General features: G+C 39.4%; 1 pseudogene; it reads right to left on the bottom strand.

Annotated features, from left to right (window-relative positions):
• Nucleotides 1-15,254, bottom strand: part of LOC132820316 (sodium- and chloride-dependent neutral and basic amino acid transporter B(0+)-like) — a 45,700-nt pseudogene that overhangs the window by 21,860 nt on the left and 8,586 nt on the right.

The raw sequence follows: 15,254 nt of genomic DNA, 5'->3' as shown, positions 1-15,254 counted from the left end.
AATGACAAAAAGCATCTTTGATAGGACTCAGAATGTAGACAGTATTTAAGCAAATATATCCAGTTTTGAATGATGTCTAACTCAATCAGTTCGACTTTTGGAAATGGAATTTTGGAAAAGGTTGGGTTATATTCAACACTATTTAATTAAAACAAAGATAAAATTTTATGTTTTTATGATTTTGCTCTCTACTTTTACTGATTTGATTAACAAAGTTAAACAGAGAAAGCATATCAAATTCCCTGGAGGATTGATTGGATTTGAAGGCATTCCTAACCATGTTTCATTGACTTTCTTATATTAGCCCAGATCTTCACATACCAGACACAGAGCCAAAAGTGTACATTTGGAACCTGTGGGGTCACCCTGCTGCAAGCCTATACATCTACCTACTTATCCAAAATATATATTCACTCAGTCATGCACTCACCCCATTCAGTGAAACACCAGCCCCACACTGGACTGTGAAGTGTACCTGACAGCAGCTAATGCCATTAAAATGGAGCATGGTCAGTCCACCCACAACGGTGCAGCACCATTATGTGGCTCTTTGACAGACTCTGTGCTCTGTGTAAGTGAAGAAGCTGGGCTTGCAAGACTTGGAGAATGTAAAGCAGTATTTAGGTGAAAACAAGTTCAAGCAAAACAGCAATCTCATGATGATTAGTCAAAACATCTACACGGTGGCAATGTTAAAGCACAGTACTGTTCTCCATTCAGTTCGAGCATTATGGGTTATTTAATTAAACAGAGATAATTAGAACCAATTCTCATGGTGAATCTGTTCCTTGATTAATAAATAGAAATGTTCAATAAATGTTTCACTATGCAAACGTTGTTAAAATAAGCCTGCAGTCTTAGAAAACAGGAAACTGTTTACAAATGAAGGACTCCTGTTGCGATGTTATAGTTTACCTGGAGTATGATATAAATAAAAGCTCCATTGAAATCAAACAGCTTCCCTTTCATTCAACAGGACATTCACCAACTAACCTTTCTACGAGGAGTTACTGGTCCAGCTGCACAGGTTATAGGTGCAGCTCTCTGCAGCAATGTACTTACTCCCAGTATTGCTCACTCGGACCCTGGTGAGGAATGGAGATTACTGATCCATTTGGACAACTTTCATTGTTTGTCTGCAGCCATGTTGTGTTAACAATTTTAAAATATCCATCGTCCAGAGTGAGATTGCAGAGTGGATCTGGAACATGTGGAATGTGTTTAGAATTGCAGCGCACCAGGAACAAAGCTGTTATTTCTAGTGATTAATCAGGATCACTGGCTCACTGTGACTGATTCAGCTTGATGGTTACAGATGTGTCAGAGAAAAAGAGATACAGTCTCTTTCAGCACTGTCATCCTTTCTGTGCACTGGTGCTTTTATTTGACAGAAACTAGACTTCTGCTAAACAGATTAAAGATATTAAATTACAGGGTTCCTCCAGTGAGTGATTATTATTATAAAGCTTATCAATATGCAAAGAAACACACTGTGCTGATAGAATCGGGACTCCTTTATGCGAATTCTTTCAATTACTGATATTTCCACTGAAGTTAGAGTTCTCAGAGTTGAAGTGATATCATAATAACACAGAGCCAAAATACAACACATGGTCCTGTTGTTATCCATAGCCCCAACTGATTAGAATTGTAATTTTCAATGGATTGTAATATTTAACTCAGTGTAACACAGTCTAATTGTAACAAATGATTCAATTATAATGCACTGCCCCATTTAGTATGTCGTATGACAGACCTTGAGACAACACACAATAGAAATATGGAAAATAGGAAAGGAATCAGTCTTTTGACCCAGTTTGTCCAATCTAACATTCAGTATGATTATTCACAATACACCATCACAATCCCATGCTTCACTCTCTTCTCATAAGCCTTGGTTCTATAAACCCATTTCTTTCTTAAATATATTGGGTGATATGCCCTCCCCGGGTTCGCTATCTTATAAGTGAAGGACTTTCTCTTATCTTGGTCCCCTAGCCAACTGAGAACCCTGAGTGTGAGGCTCCTTGGCCATGGATCCCTGCATCTGGGCTGTCCAGTTCTGTCAGAATTGTAAATGTGGCAGAAATATCCCTGTTCATTCTTCTGAACTTGTGTGCACATACCCAGTCAAATCAATCTCGATTCAAATGACAATACTGCTATGCCAGGAATCAGCCTGGTGAACCTTCATTGTTCTCCCTCTTCGCAAGGAGTCGAAAACAACATACTTCATGTGTAATTCTGAAGAAGGGTTCTGATGAAGGTCATGATTATACCCAAAACATCGATTTTCCTGCATCTACGGATGCTGCCTGACCTGTTGTGCTTTGTCAGCAGCACACTCTGATCTCCAGCATCTGCAGTCCTCACTTTCTCATACTTTGTGTGCAGTAAACCATCCTCATTCCTGTATTCAAATCCTCTTGTGTTGACAGCCAAAGTACCATTTCTCCTGCTTACTGCTTTCAGTGAGTAGTGTACAATGACATCCAGGTCCCTTCATGCAACCATGTCTCCCAATCTATCACCATTTAAATAATATTCTGCCATTCTGTTTTTCTGACCAAAATAAACAATTTCACACCTGTCCACATTATACTGCACCTACCGTGCATTTGCTCACTCACTCAACTTGTCTAATTCACACTGAATCCTCTTTACATCCCCATCATTCATAATCCTACCTAATTCTGTGTCATCAGCAAATGTGAAAATAATATATTTGATTTTTTTTCATCCAAATTGTTGATCCTTACTGGGAATTGCTGGGGCCCAAGCACTAATCCCTGATGTACATCAATTGTCACCACCTTCCACTTCAAAAATGACCTAGTTAGTTTTCCCCAGTTTTCCGAGTGCAATTTCTCAATCCATTAGATTGCACCACACATACACCTTTCTCCTGCGCCCCCTCCACTCCCTGCCATCCCATGTGCATTCATTTTTTCTTGGGACTTTATCAAAATCTTTCTGTAAATACAAATAAGGTTCTCCCTTATCGATGAGTTATATTCCAGAAAACCCCCAACAGGTTTGGCAAACTAACTTCCCTTTCAGAAGTCTGTCTGGACTTTGTGTACTTCCATTGGTATTTTGTAAGTGAGCTATTAACCTATCCTTTATAATAGACCCTGACATTACTACTGATTTCAGGTTAACCAGTCTGAAAATTCCAGTTTTTTCTTTCCCTCACTTTTAAATAGCTGAGTTACATTTCCCATCTTCTGATCTACCAGGACTGTTACAGATTCAACAGAATTCCACAGATTTAACAGAGTTTTGGAAGAAAGTTATCCCCACGTCCATTATTTCCATGTCCACCTCCTTTAGTTCACAAGCAGGATATTATCAGGCCTGGGGATTTATTAACTTTCGATTCTATTAATTTCTCCAGTACTAGTGTTTTGCAAATACTAATCTCTTGCAAGTTAATATTCCTTTAAATTTCTGGCAAGTTATTTGTTATCTATGAAGACAGATGTGAAGTAGCTGTTTAATTACTCTGCCATTTCCTATTTTCCATTATCAATTCCCCTGTGCCAGACATTGAGGGTCCTACATTTGTTTGCACTAATCTTGTTCTTTTCAAATACTTATGATCTTACAATCTGCTTCCATGTCACTTGCCGGTTTACTTTCATACTTTAGTGTCCCCCTCTTTATCAATCTTCCAAATTCTAAACTTCTCCAGTTATCAACATTGCTTCAAATAACATCTGCCTGAGTTCCCTTGAACTTTTGCTACCATCTAGTCTTGCTGGAAGGCAGTAACTGCGAGTGCCAGGGGCTTGTAAAGGTGACAACCTATCATATTTGGCAGATATCCTTCCAGTTGGAGGGGGTAGGGTGGATTAATATGCACAGAGTATAAATGGATTGTTTGAAATACATCCTTCCCTCCAACACAACCTGTTAAATTATCCACATGGACTGTATCATGGAAACAAACTGTAGCCCATCAACTATCATGATATTCTACATAAACACTATGCTGTAAAACAAACTGTCCAGACAATCAACAAACGAAGTGGGTACTGTGGAATTTGTTGCAATAACATCTGGCCATTTACTGCATAGAAAGTGCAGCAAACCTTGCCAGCACTTCTCCAGAAAAAAATTGTTTGTAGCTGGTAGCATGGTTTTACTGGTCCTGAGTTAGAGATTGCAGGGTACAGAGTAACAGATTGCTCACTGACCGTATAAGCTACATACTTGCCAAAGGTTTAAACATAGAAAAATAGAACCAAAGTAGGCCATTTGGCTCTTCAAGCATGATGTGCTATTCAATATGACCATAGTTGACCATCCAAATCCATCCCCAGTTTTCTTCTCCCATACAGTTTAGCCATACAAGGTATTTCTAACTTCTTCATGAGAGAATCCAGAACTAGGGATCATAGTTTAACAATGATGCCCAATTTTTTTCAAACAATTGCAGATTGTTATCAAAGCCCATGTGGTTTATTAGTGCCCTTTACAGAGAGAAACTGCCATCCTTACCTGGCCTGGCTTAGAGTTCACAGAGATGTAGAGCATGGAAATAGACCCTTCGGTCCAACCCGTCTAAGCCAACCAGATATCCCAACCCAATCTAGTCCCCCCTGCCAGCACCCGGCCCATATCCCTCCAAATCCTTCCTATTCATATACCCATTTGTACCAGCATCCACCACTTCCTCTAGCGTCTAATTCCATACACATACCACCCTCTGAAAATGTTGCCCCATAGGTCTCTTTCATATCTTTCCCCCCTCACCCTAAACCTATGCCCTAGTTCTGTACTCCCCAACCTCAGGGAAAAGATTTTGCCTATTTATCCTATCGTGCCCCTCAATTTTGTAAACCTCTCTAAGGTCACCCCTCAGCCTCCGATGCTCCAGGGAAAACAGCATCAGCCTGTTCAGCCTCTCCCTATAGGTCAAATCCTCCAACCTGGCAACATCCTTGTAAATCCTTTTTGAACCCTTTCAAGTTTCACAACATCTTTCCGATAGGAAGGAGGCCAGAATTGCACGCAATATTCCAGCAGTGGCCTAACCAATGTCCTGTACAGTCGCAACATGACCTCCTTGTACTCAATACTCTGACCAATAAACGAAAGCATACCAAATGTCTTCTTCACTATCCTATCTACCCGTGACTCCACTCTCAAGGAGCTATGAACCTGCACTCCAAGGTCTCTTTGTTCAGCAACACACCCTAGAACCTTACCATTAAGTCCTGCTAAGATTTGCTTTCCCAAAATGCAGCACCTCGCAGTTATCTGAATTAAACTCCATCTGCCACTTCTCTGCCCATTGGCTCATCTGATCAAGATCCTGTTGTAATCTGAGGTAACCCTCCTTGCTGTCCACTACATCACCAATTTTGTTGACATCTGCAAACTTACTATCTGTACTTCTTATGTTCGCATCCAAATCATTTATGTAAACAACAAAATGTACCCAGCACCGATCCTTGTGGCACTCACTGGTCAAAGGCCTCCAGTCTGAAAAACAACCCTCCACCACCACCCTCTGTTCTCTACCTTTGAGTCAATTCTGTATCCAAAATGGCTAGATCTCCCTGTATTCCGTGAGATCTAACCTTGCTAATCAGTCTCCCATGTGGATCCTTGTCGAATGCCTTACTGAAATCCATATAGATCACATCTACTGCTCTGCCCTCATCAATCCTCTTTGTTACATCCTCAAAAAACTCAATCAAGTTTGTGAGACATGATTTCCCATGCACAAAACCATGTTGACTATCCCTAATCAGTCCTTGCCTTTCCAAATACATGTACATCCTGTCCCTCAGGATTCCCTCCAACAACTTGCCCACCACGGAGGTCAGGCTCACTGGTCTATAGTTCCCTGCCTTTTCCTTACCACCCTTTTTAAACAGTGGCACCACGTTAGCCAACCTCCAGTCTTCCAGCACCTCACCAGTGACTATCGATGCTGCAAATATCTCAGCAAGGCCCAGCAATCACTTCTCTAGGTTCCCACAGAGTTCTAGGGTACACCTGATCAGGCCCTGGGGATTTATCCACCTTTAACTGTTTCAAGACATCCAGCACTTCCTCCTTTGTAATCTGGACATTTTGCAAGATGTCACCATCTACTTCCCTACAGTCTACATCTTCCATATCCTTTTCCACAGTAAATGCTGATGCAAAATACTCGTTTAGTATCTCCCCCATTTTCTGCTGCTCCACACAAAGGCTGCCTTGCTGATCTTTGAGGGGCCCTATTCTCTCCCTAGTTAGCCTTTTGTCCTTAATGTATTTGTAATAACTTTTTGGATTCCCCTTAATTCTATTTGCTAGAACGATCTCATGTCCCCTTTTTTGCCCTTGTGATATCGCTCTTAAGTATACTCCTATTTCCTTTATATTCTTCTAAGGATTCACTCAATCTATCCTGTCTATGCCTTACATATGCTTCCTTCTTTTTCTTAACAAAACCCTCAATTTCTTTAGTCATCCAGCAGTCCCTGTACCTACCAGCCTTCCCTTTCACCCTGACAGGAATATACTTTCTCTGGATTCTTGTTATCTCATTTCTGAAGGCTTCCCATTTTCCAGATGCGAACATCTGCCCTCAGTCAGCTTTCAAAAGTTCTTGCCTAATACCTAATCCAAAATAAGGGGATGTAAGATCATTAGGATCTGCAGGAATGTAGAGTGGAGGTTAAAATCAGATCAGCCACAATCTTATTGAATGACAGAACAAACTCAAAAGGCCTAGCGGCCTTCTCTTGTTGCTGGTTTGCATGTTTATATGTAAATGATTTTTGGTCATAATGGAGTGAACACAGGAGGTGCCACTGTGACGATGCTGCCACTTTAAGAGATTATTTTGTCCTTGTTTTTGGAAGAGAGGTTGTAAGGCAGAGATACCAAACTGTCTCTAACAAAGTGAACAATGAGAGGCCTTGGGTTTTATTTTAAGTTGGAAAAATGAAAGTAGTCTGTGTGTAGCCACCTCTCACAGCTCAGGCTTTCTAGTTTTCAGCTTTATAATTTTAAGCAGGAGCCTTTGGGGTCTCAACTGAGTTGGGAGCTTCATGAACTTTCTCTGAATTTTCTTTTGATCTTTTTTTCCCTCCCGAATCGGAGAACTGCATGCGAGAATCTGTGTCTGAATTTCCCTTTTTACCAAGGGATGTGTTTCTGGGATGTTACTATTTTGGAACAGTTAATCAGTAATGGATACGATATTTACTATTCAATTAACTGTTCTAAAAGTTAAGTTATTCTAAATTCCATTTTCTTTTGTTTGTATTTTAAATATAGTGTTCAAATAAATTGTGTTTTGCTTACCATCGAGTCATTTGACCAGTCACATTGCATCTGGAGCATGGTACTTCACATCTGCCTTCAATATAAGAAAAAGTTAAGGTCCCGGCTACCTTAAAATATTATCAGGGAGTCTGGTCAGGTCTATACACCACTCATAAATCAACATCCCTCCAGACTCAACCCAGAGAAGTTAGCGCAAGTAAGTAAGAGATCAAGTTCATGATTGACAATGACATTATTGAACAGAGTCTTATAAAGGTGTGGGTTGCTCAGCGTGATGGTGTGAACACCAGGCAGATCACAATGGCTGGATAAAGTATCACCAAGTCAATATTATGGAAATGACGAATTTATATTGATTCTGACTGGAGGAATATACAGTATTGGAGAGGATTAGAAAGACACAGTTTGTTATAAAAATGTATTCATTAATGGGATATTGACAAGTTACTTTGACCAATAAAGCCTCAGAAATATCAGCTCCATTAACCCCAATGGAATTTATCAATATAAATACATGCCCTTCAAGTTGAAAAATGCATCAGCAATATTTCAATGATTAACCAGCAAGGCCATCGGACAATTATGCAACTGTGTGGTATTTATTATGATTTGGTCAAAATCAGCTATGTCTGGGAGGAACATATATACCACATGAACAAATGGAGAAATTAAAAAGCTACTTTGTCCACGGTCTTTTTCAAAAGTGAATTTTCTAAAGCAAAAATAACAAAATCATGGGACAAAGCCAAGTAGCACCAATAGAAGCAAAAATAAGCAGTCAGAGGATATAAGAAGAAATATGCAGTGGGTAAGTACTACCATAGGTTTGTTCAGAATTTTAGCATATGCTGCTTCCTTTGATAATTTATTTAAAAATTTGCAAGAGATATGAATGATAGTGTGATTTCAGAATACGTTTGACAGGTTGAAAGTTGTACTGACTGTTGCACCAATTTCAGCAGCACTGAATTATGCATTACCATTTAAACTGGTAGTTAATGCCAGTGACATTGGCATTAGTGCAGCTTTATTACAAGCTGACAAGATGGCAATCAAACAAATAGTCAGCTATTGTTTTATGCAAGTAATATTGAACAATGGAAATTGGTATTGGCTATGCAACACTTTTACATTGACATATACAAAAACTCAGACTTATTTATATAGATTACAGCTCTCTAATTTATCTTGCAGAATTTTCCAACAGAACGGAATTAGGTTTTTGTTAAAGTGTAATGCTATAATCAGCCAATTCAAAAATCTTTATGTCAAAGCAAGAGACAGTATCATACTGAATGATTTATCAAAAGCAAACATGGAAGGAAACAGGATTTTTCGTCAAAACGGATCAAAGCGTATATACACTGTAAGACTATAAGACATGGGAGCAGAAATTAGGCCATTCAGCCGGTCGAGTCTGCTCTGCCATTTGATCATGGCTGATAAGTTTCTCCATCCATTCTCCTGCTTTTTCCCCACAACCCTTGATACTTAAGAACTTATCTCCATCTTAAATACAGTCAATGATCAGGCTTCCACAGCCTTCCGTGGCAATGAGTTCCATAGATCCACCACTCTCTGACTGAAGATGTTTCTAATTATCTCCATTCTAAAAAGGTCTTCCCTTTACTCTAAGGCTGTGCACTTGGGTCCTTGTCTCTCCTACCATTGGAAACATCATCCTCACACCCACTCTGTCCAGCCAGTTCACACAGGTATGCAGTTAACGTCAAAGTAAAATCAGAATTGAATTAATCTAATCATAAGGAAATAATTGAAAATTAAAATCCTTTTACAAGTACATATACTGTATTTTTCCATGGGGAGCTGTGAGGTGGGATGAAGTTTCATAATATGTTATTACTTCTATTTGAGATTGCAGAATTGAAGTTGGAAGCAACTGCATTTTCTTCAGAAAGGTCAGATTGCTATTTTGAACAATGAACTCAAAACAGCATTTTCAAGAAATTTTACAATCTCTGTGAAATGATGAGCAAACTATCTTGAGGAATAATTGAAAAGCTGTCTGGTGACTTGTGGTTTGCAGTACAATGTAGGGGAACAGAAACAGATTCATTCAGAAATTCAGGCAACATGGCAGAAGTGCTGATAGTATCCATCAGCAATAACAGTCAAGGCAGGGCTGGGCAGAGGTCCTTGATTACAGGACAACACCAGATGCAGAAGGCTGTCAAGCTATCAGAGGACACATCCTCCAAAACATGAAGATACGAGTTTAAGGAAATTATTTTCTATAGTAATAGTGAGCTGAGTTAGAGGCTTAGGGAGAGACATGAACTGAACATAATAGCTTGACACCATGTGTAAATGATCATCAATTTGCCAAAACAGAAATCACTTGCTGCTGGTTCAGCTGAATTTTAGTGTGGTGATAGGGGTAACCCTTTCCTGAGGTGTTGTTGTGTTAAAAGGGAAAAATAATTCTCTCAGATATTAATCATGAATTCATTTCATAGTTCCAGTATGGTGTAATATAGTTTGTATTTTTTGTGTCTTTTACTTCCAACATAAAAGATTCAAATGAGGAACATTTCAAATGTTTTGATCCCAGCTGATGGGAATACTGGACAAATCAGTTCCCACAATGAAACCTGGATTGTTAGACCATAAAAGTTTATTTTTGGAGCTGGTTACTTTTATGATTAGTTACTGAATGCATTTACACAAAGCTGACAATGTTCAAAAACACAAGAATGCAAATTTATAATAAAGAAATTTCAAAATGTTTTGTATGGAGATGTTAGATTTTAACATAAGCAGAAAAACAAAAGTGTCAACATTTTCCTGAGCAATATCCTTTATGGATCCTCAGCCCCAGAGAAATATAATTCCTGTTTTAACACTTGGCTTTTTAATTAGCATTTCAATTTTCCTGTTGTTAGACTTTTAAGACTGCCTTTTAGTTCTGATGGTTTGAAGGTCCTTTCAATTCTGATGGTCTAACCCCTTTCTCAGTTCTTACATCTTAAAAATTTGTGTACTAACTCTCCTACTCCAACTTCACAAACTAAGACCCTTCTCTATGGTGTCTATTCTCCTAAACTGAAAACTTGATTCTTCTGCTTCGAGTCAACTGTTCTCTTGAACTTCTAATTCTTCTGAACTGAAATTAAACTTCCATTCAAGGAATGACTACAACATTGTGGGGATATAGAGGTGTGATTAGTATGTTCAGTACATCTCAGTATAAACATGTTGATTCATCCCTGATCAGTACACAAACACATAAGCTACCTATCTTATACATACAGTATCCATGTGTTCTTGGTGTTAAATGGACATGGAGTAAAGCTTTTGGTATTATTTCTTTCTTACTTTTCAAAATGATTTGTCTCGATTGTTTTGTACCTTTGAGGTTGTGCGTGAGGTGAACAATACGGAAAGTTTGGTCATCTGAATTTTGCCTTTCACTTTGGTTTACATTTGTGCACCTTGCCTTACTGCCATCTTGCTGCTCCTGTGTTTTGATCTGGGATCAGGCTTAACCTTTGGAACCAACTGCCTGCAAAATCTCTCATTGTCACATGCTTCAGTGATTAAGAAAAGCTGAACAGCTTTTGGGTAGATGTGACAAACCACATCTGTAAATTTTGTTGGTTGATTGTGCTTTGTTGACTAGAGCAAGAGTGTGCTGGCTGAACACAGTGAGGTTGTTCTGCTGCTGTAGCTTCACACTTGCATCAATCATTAAGGAATGCCATATAATGTCTGGCCCTCTCTCTTACTGGAAAATTCCTCTCTTCAGGCTTTAAGTGTTGTCAAACTCAAAGAACTACTCTGACAGTCCCACTTCAGAAAAATCATACTCATGCCAACAAATTGGTCAGTAGATTGTTGGGTCTGTTGTCTGTATACCATGAGTTGGATTCTATTCATTCTGAACTTTAGTTTTAACTTGAGTTAACCTTGAGAACCTTCTATGCCATTATTGTGTCTTTAAGATCACCCATGGAAAACACACTTTGCAAATTTTGTAATTTTTGTGAAAGTACACTTTGCTTGGATTTTACAGCTCTTTTTTCAGGATCATCTATCTTTTGGCAGATAAAGTATAATTTCCTAGCTTGTTTAAACAGTTACAATTCTGTAAATGTGTCACTGGATGCCCAAAGCCTTATGAGATTTCTGCTATCCACGAATCAGCCTTTAAAATGTTGCACTGTACCAACATAAGACAACTGTTCCTTATAGTATGTCAGCATATGTTAAAACTGCTCTTTCCTTAAGAACAAAGTTCTTGCCGTTGTTCTAAAAATCTATTACTTAAACATCAACTCTCTGGAGCAGAGCATCCAGCTTTCGAGCTTTCTGTACTGCACTTGGCTTCTGCTCCATTCTATGTGTAGAATTTAGCTTTTTTGTTTTACTTTTAATTAAGGCAATCTTAAAAAATTATTTTGTCTTAAAAGTTCATACATTCTTATCAAGAAGAAAGCAGCTCTGTTGTCTTGATCATTAATGCTTAACTATAGATTTCTGTAGTTGCATGGACTCTCAGAATCTGAATCACGATGAGCTACTTTCTCATTGTTTGAATTTTCTGTTGTTTTGCAAATATCGGCCAATATACTGGAGTACTTCACAGATAGTAACTTCTGCTATCATGATTTGTATTTACCACTAAAAGGATAACTTATCTCATGTAACAATGTATTTGTCACCTTCTGTAACAAAGGCCGCTGGTCTTGAATATTGTGGAATCAAAGAATCCAACAGACATTTACTGCAAGGTGTGTGAAGGTTTGTAGCTCAGGTTGAGGTTTAGGGTGTAGGTTTGCTTGCTGAGCTGTAGGTTTGATATCCAGACGTTTCATTACCTGGGTAGGTAACACCATCAGTGGCGACCTCCAAGTGAAGTGAAGCTGTTGTCTCCTGCTTTCTTCCTGTTTGTCTTACGTAGTGTTTGTGGCAGTCCTTGCATGAAATTTAGCCCGAGGATACACAAACACCAGCTCGCCACAAAAAGGCACGACCCTCTCTCCCTCATAGCCCTGCACACGGATGAAAAAAAACCACCATTTCGACAACACATCTATCCTGGGACAAGCTAAGCAAAGACATGCCAGAGAATTCCTAGAGGCCTGGCACTCCAACCACAACGCCATAACAAACACATAGATCTAGATACCATCTATCAATGCCTCAGAAAATGAACATGAAATGACATCACCACAAACCCCAGGAACCCCATCCAGGAAAAAGATATAAATAGAAATAGAAATAATAATACCCTAGACATTTCCTACAACTAACTATTTTGTAGAACATTATACTCAAATGTGTCTATGGTAATATTAAGCCAATAGGTGACAACAGAGCATATGTTTCCAGTAGAATGTCCTGCTTCAAGTGATCTTGGGGAAGATGGATTGAGACATTTTTGCTGTCAGATCACATGCCATAATACAGTGATGATATCATGAGCATATTTCTTAAAAGTATATTAACATACCGATGAAAAGGCAGAACACAGCCTACTCTGGTACATATTGTTGCAAAACAAAATCCCCAAAATCATCAGGAAATTCATACCTTTCGGGTATGTGCAAATCTGCTTCTCCAAGTTTATGTCAAAGTCGTAATCACCCATTTGTAAACCTCTGCCTTCACTAAATGTTTATCTAACTTTAGCAGAGAACACAGCAAGATGGCACCGGATATGATCGACTCCTTGTGAGAACCTGAATGCAGATCTAAGTTTCCTACTTCCTATAATCACCCTACACTCTTTAAACTTAATAGAATGCATTTAAAAATTACTAATAACTCTGTTTTCACAAACTCTTAATATTCGCCTGTACCTGTGATTTTGTTTTGCCGCTGCTTACTTATTATTTACTATCTATGCTACTTAACTGCATTGCTTGCAAGACAAAGCTTTTCACTGTGCCTCAGTACACGTGACAATAAATTCAATTCAATGTGGACAAGTTCCACTTCACAGCCACCACCAAGTCATAGAATAAAGAGCTCCCTCTACTGTCTTAGACTGGGAGAGCTGTCGCTCAGATGAACCCAGTAACAGCCTCACATTGTTATACTCTCAGAACGATACTCAACAGCCGATATCCCACACAGCAAGATCATCACCAAACTCTCTTCCATTGACAGGGAAGATTCACCAGAGAGTATATTGAGTATAGAACATAGAACAGTGCAGCACAGTACAGGCCCTTCAGCCCACGATGCTGTACTGAGCATTTATCTTAAACTACACACCCCTCAATTTACTGCCATCCATGTGCTTGCTCCACTGTCGCTTAAATGTCCCTAATGACTCTGACTCTACTATCACCGCTGGCAATGCATTCCATGCACTCATCTCCCTCTGCATAAAGAACCTACCTCTGACATCTCCCCTATACCTTCCTCAATCACCTTAAAATTATGAACCCTCGTGACAGCCATTTCTGCCCTGGGGAAAAGTCTGTGGCCATCCACTCTGTCTATGCTTCTCATTACTTTGTACACCTCTATCCAGTCACCTCTCTTCCTTCTCTCCAGTGTGAAAACCCTGAACTCACTCAACCTCTCTCCATAAGATAAGCCCCCCAATCCAGGCAGCATTCTGGTAAATCTGTGTACCCTCTCTGAAGCATCTACATCCTTCCTGCAATGAGACAACCAGAACTGGCACAATATTCCAAATGTGGTCTAACCAGGACCTTGCAGCTCTTAAACTCAATTTCCCTGTTAATGAAAGCCAAAACACAATATCCCTTCTTAACAACTCTATCAATTTGGGTGGCAACTTTGAGGGATCTATGGACATGGATCCCAAGATCTTACTGTTCCTCCACATGGTCAAAAATCCTGTCTTTAAACCTGTATTAAGCATTCAATTCGACCTTCCAAAATGAACCACTTCACACTTAGCCATCTGCCACTTCTCAGCCCAGCTCTGCATCCTGTCAACATCTTGTTGTAGACTGCAACAGCTCTTGACACTATTTAAAACACCACCGATGTTTGCGTCACCAGCAAACTTATTGACCCACCCTTCCTCTTCCAAGTAATTTATAAAAACTACAGGCCCAAGAACAGATCCCTGGACATCATTGGTCACTGACCTCCAGGCAGAATATTTGGAATATTTTCCATCCACTGCCACGCGCTGAATTCTTTCAGCCCCCCAATTTTGTACTGGACAGCCAGCCTACCGTGGGGAATCTTATCGAAGGCCTTACTGAAATCCATATACATCACATCCACTGCTTGAGCTTTGTCAACTTGTCTCATCACATCTTTATAGACTCAATAAAGGCTTGAGAGGCATGACCTGCCCCTCACAAATCCATGTTCACTATCTTTAATTAAACTATGTTTTTTCCAAACAGTCATAAATCCTATATGCGTATGGTATAGTAGTTAATAATACACTGCACTTACAACAGTCAGAATTAACTCTTGCTCTCAAATATTACATTTGAACTTTAGGTACAGATATAAACAATACCCACAAATGTCTATGATATTTCATTGACATGATTGATCTGTGCGATCAAAGTAATTATTAATATATCATTGCTTATATAAGAAGATAGTAATGAGAGCAGCAATTGGCTATTGTATCCCCAAATCCAAGATCTTGTAACATAGGTCATGTTTTAACACAGCTCTATTTTATCCCCCATTCCCTCATCTTTTAGCTCCCTAAATGCCCAAACTAATCTGTCTTTCTCAATCTCAGAGTTTTCAAGTGGACCTTGGCCCCCACATAGCCCTTGTTCCCACCTTCCTGATCTCTTAACCTTCTCTGCACTCCTCAGACCCCAGATGCACCTCAAGACCCAGTGGGTTAACAGTGGGCCACTGCACAGGATACATGACGATGAGGTTCAAGGCCCTATACTTGTGCAACAGGATGTTAACACTGAGTGAGGATGCACATGTTCCCAATTTAAATCCTGGTAATCCATTGAGCAGAAGTGAAGAAAACAAGA

Source organism: Hemiscyllium ocellatum, chromosome 11 (genome assembly GCF_020745735.1).
Source record: "Hemiscyllium ocellatum isolate sHemOce1 chromosome 11, sHemOce1.pat.X.cur, whole genome shotgun sequence".
NCBI classification, from domain to species: Eukaryota; Metazoa; Chordata; class Chondrichthyes; order Orectolobiformes; family Hemiscylliidae; genus Hemiscyllium; species Hemiscyllium ocellatum.
This window is presented reverse-complemented; position numbering and strand designations above follow the sequence as displayed.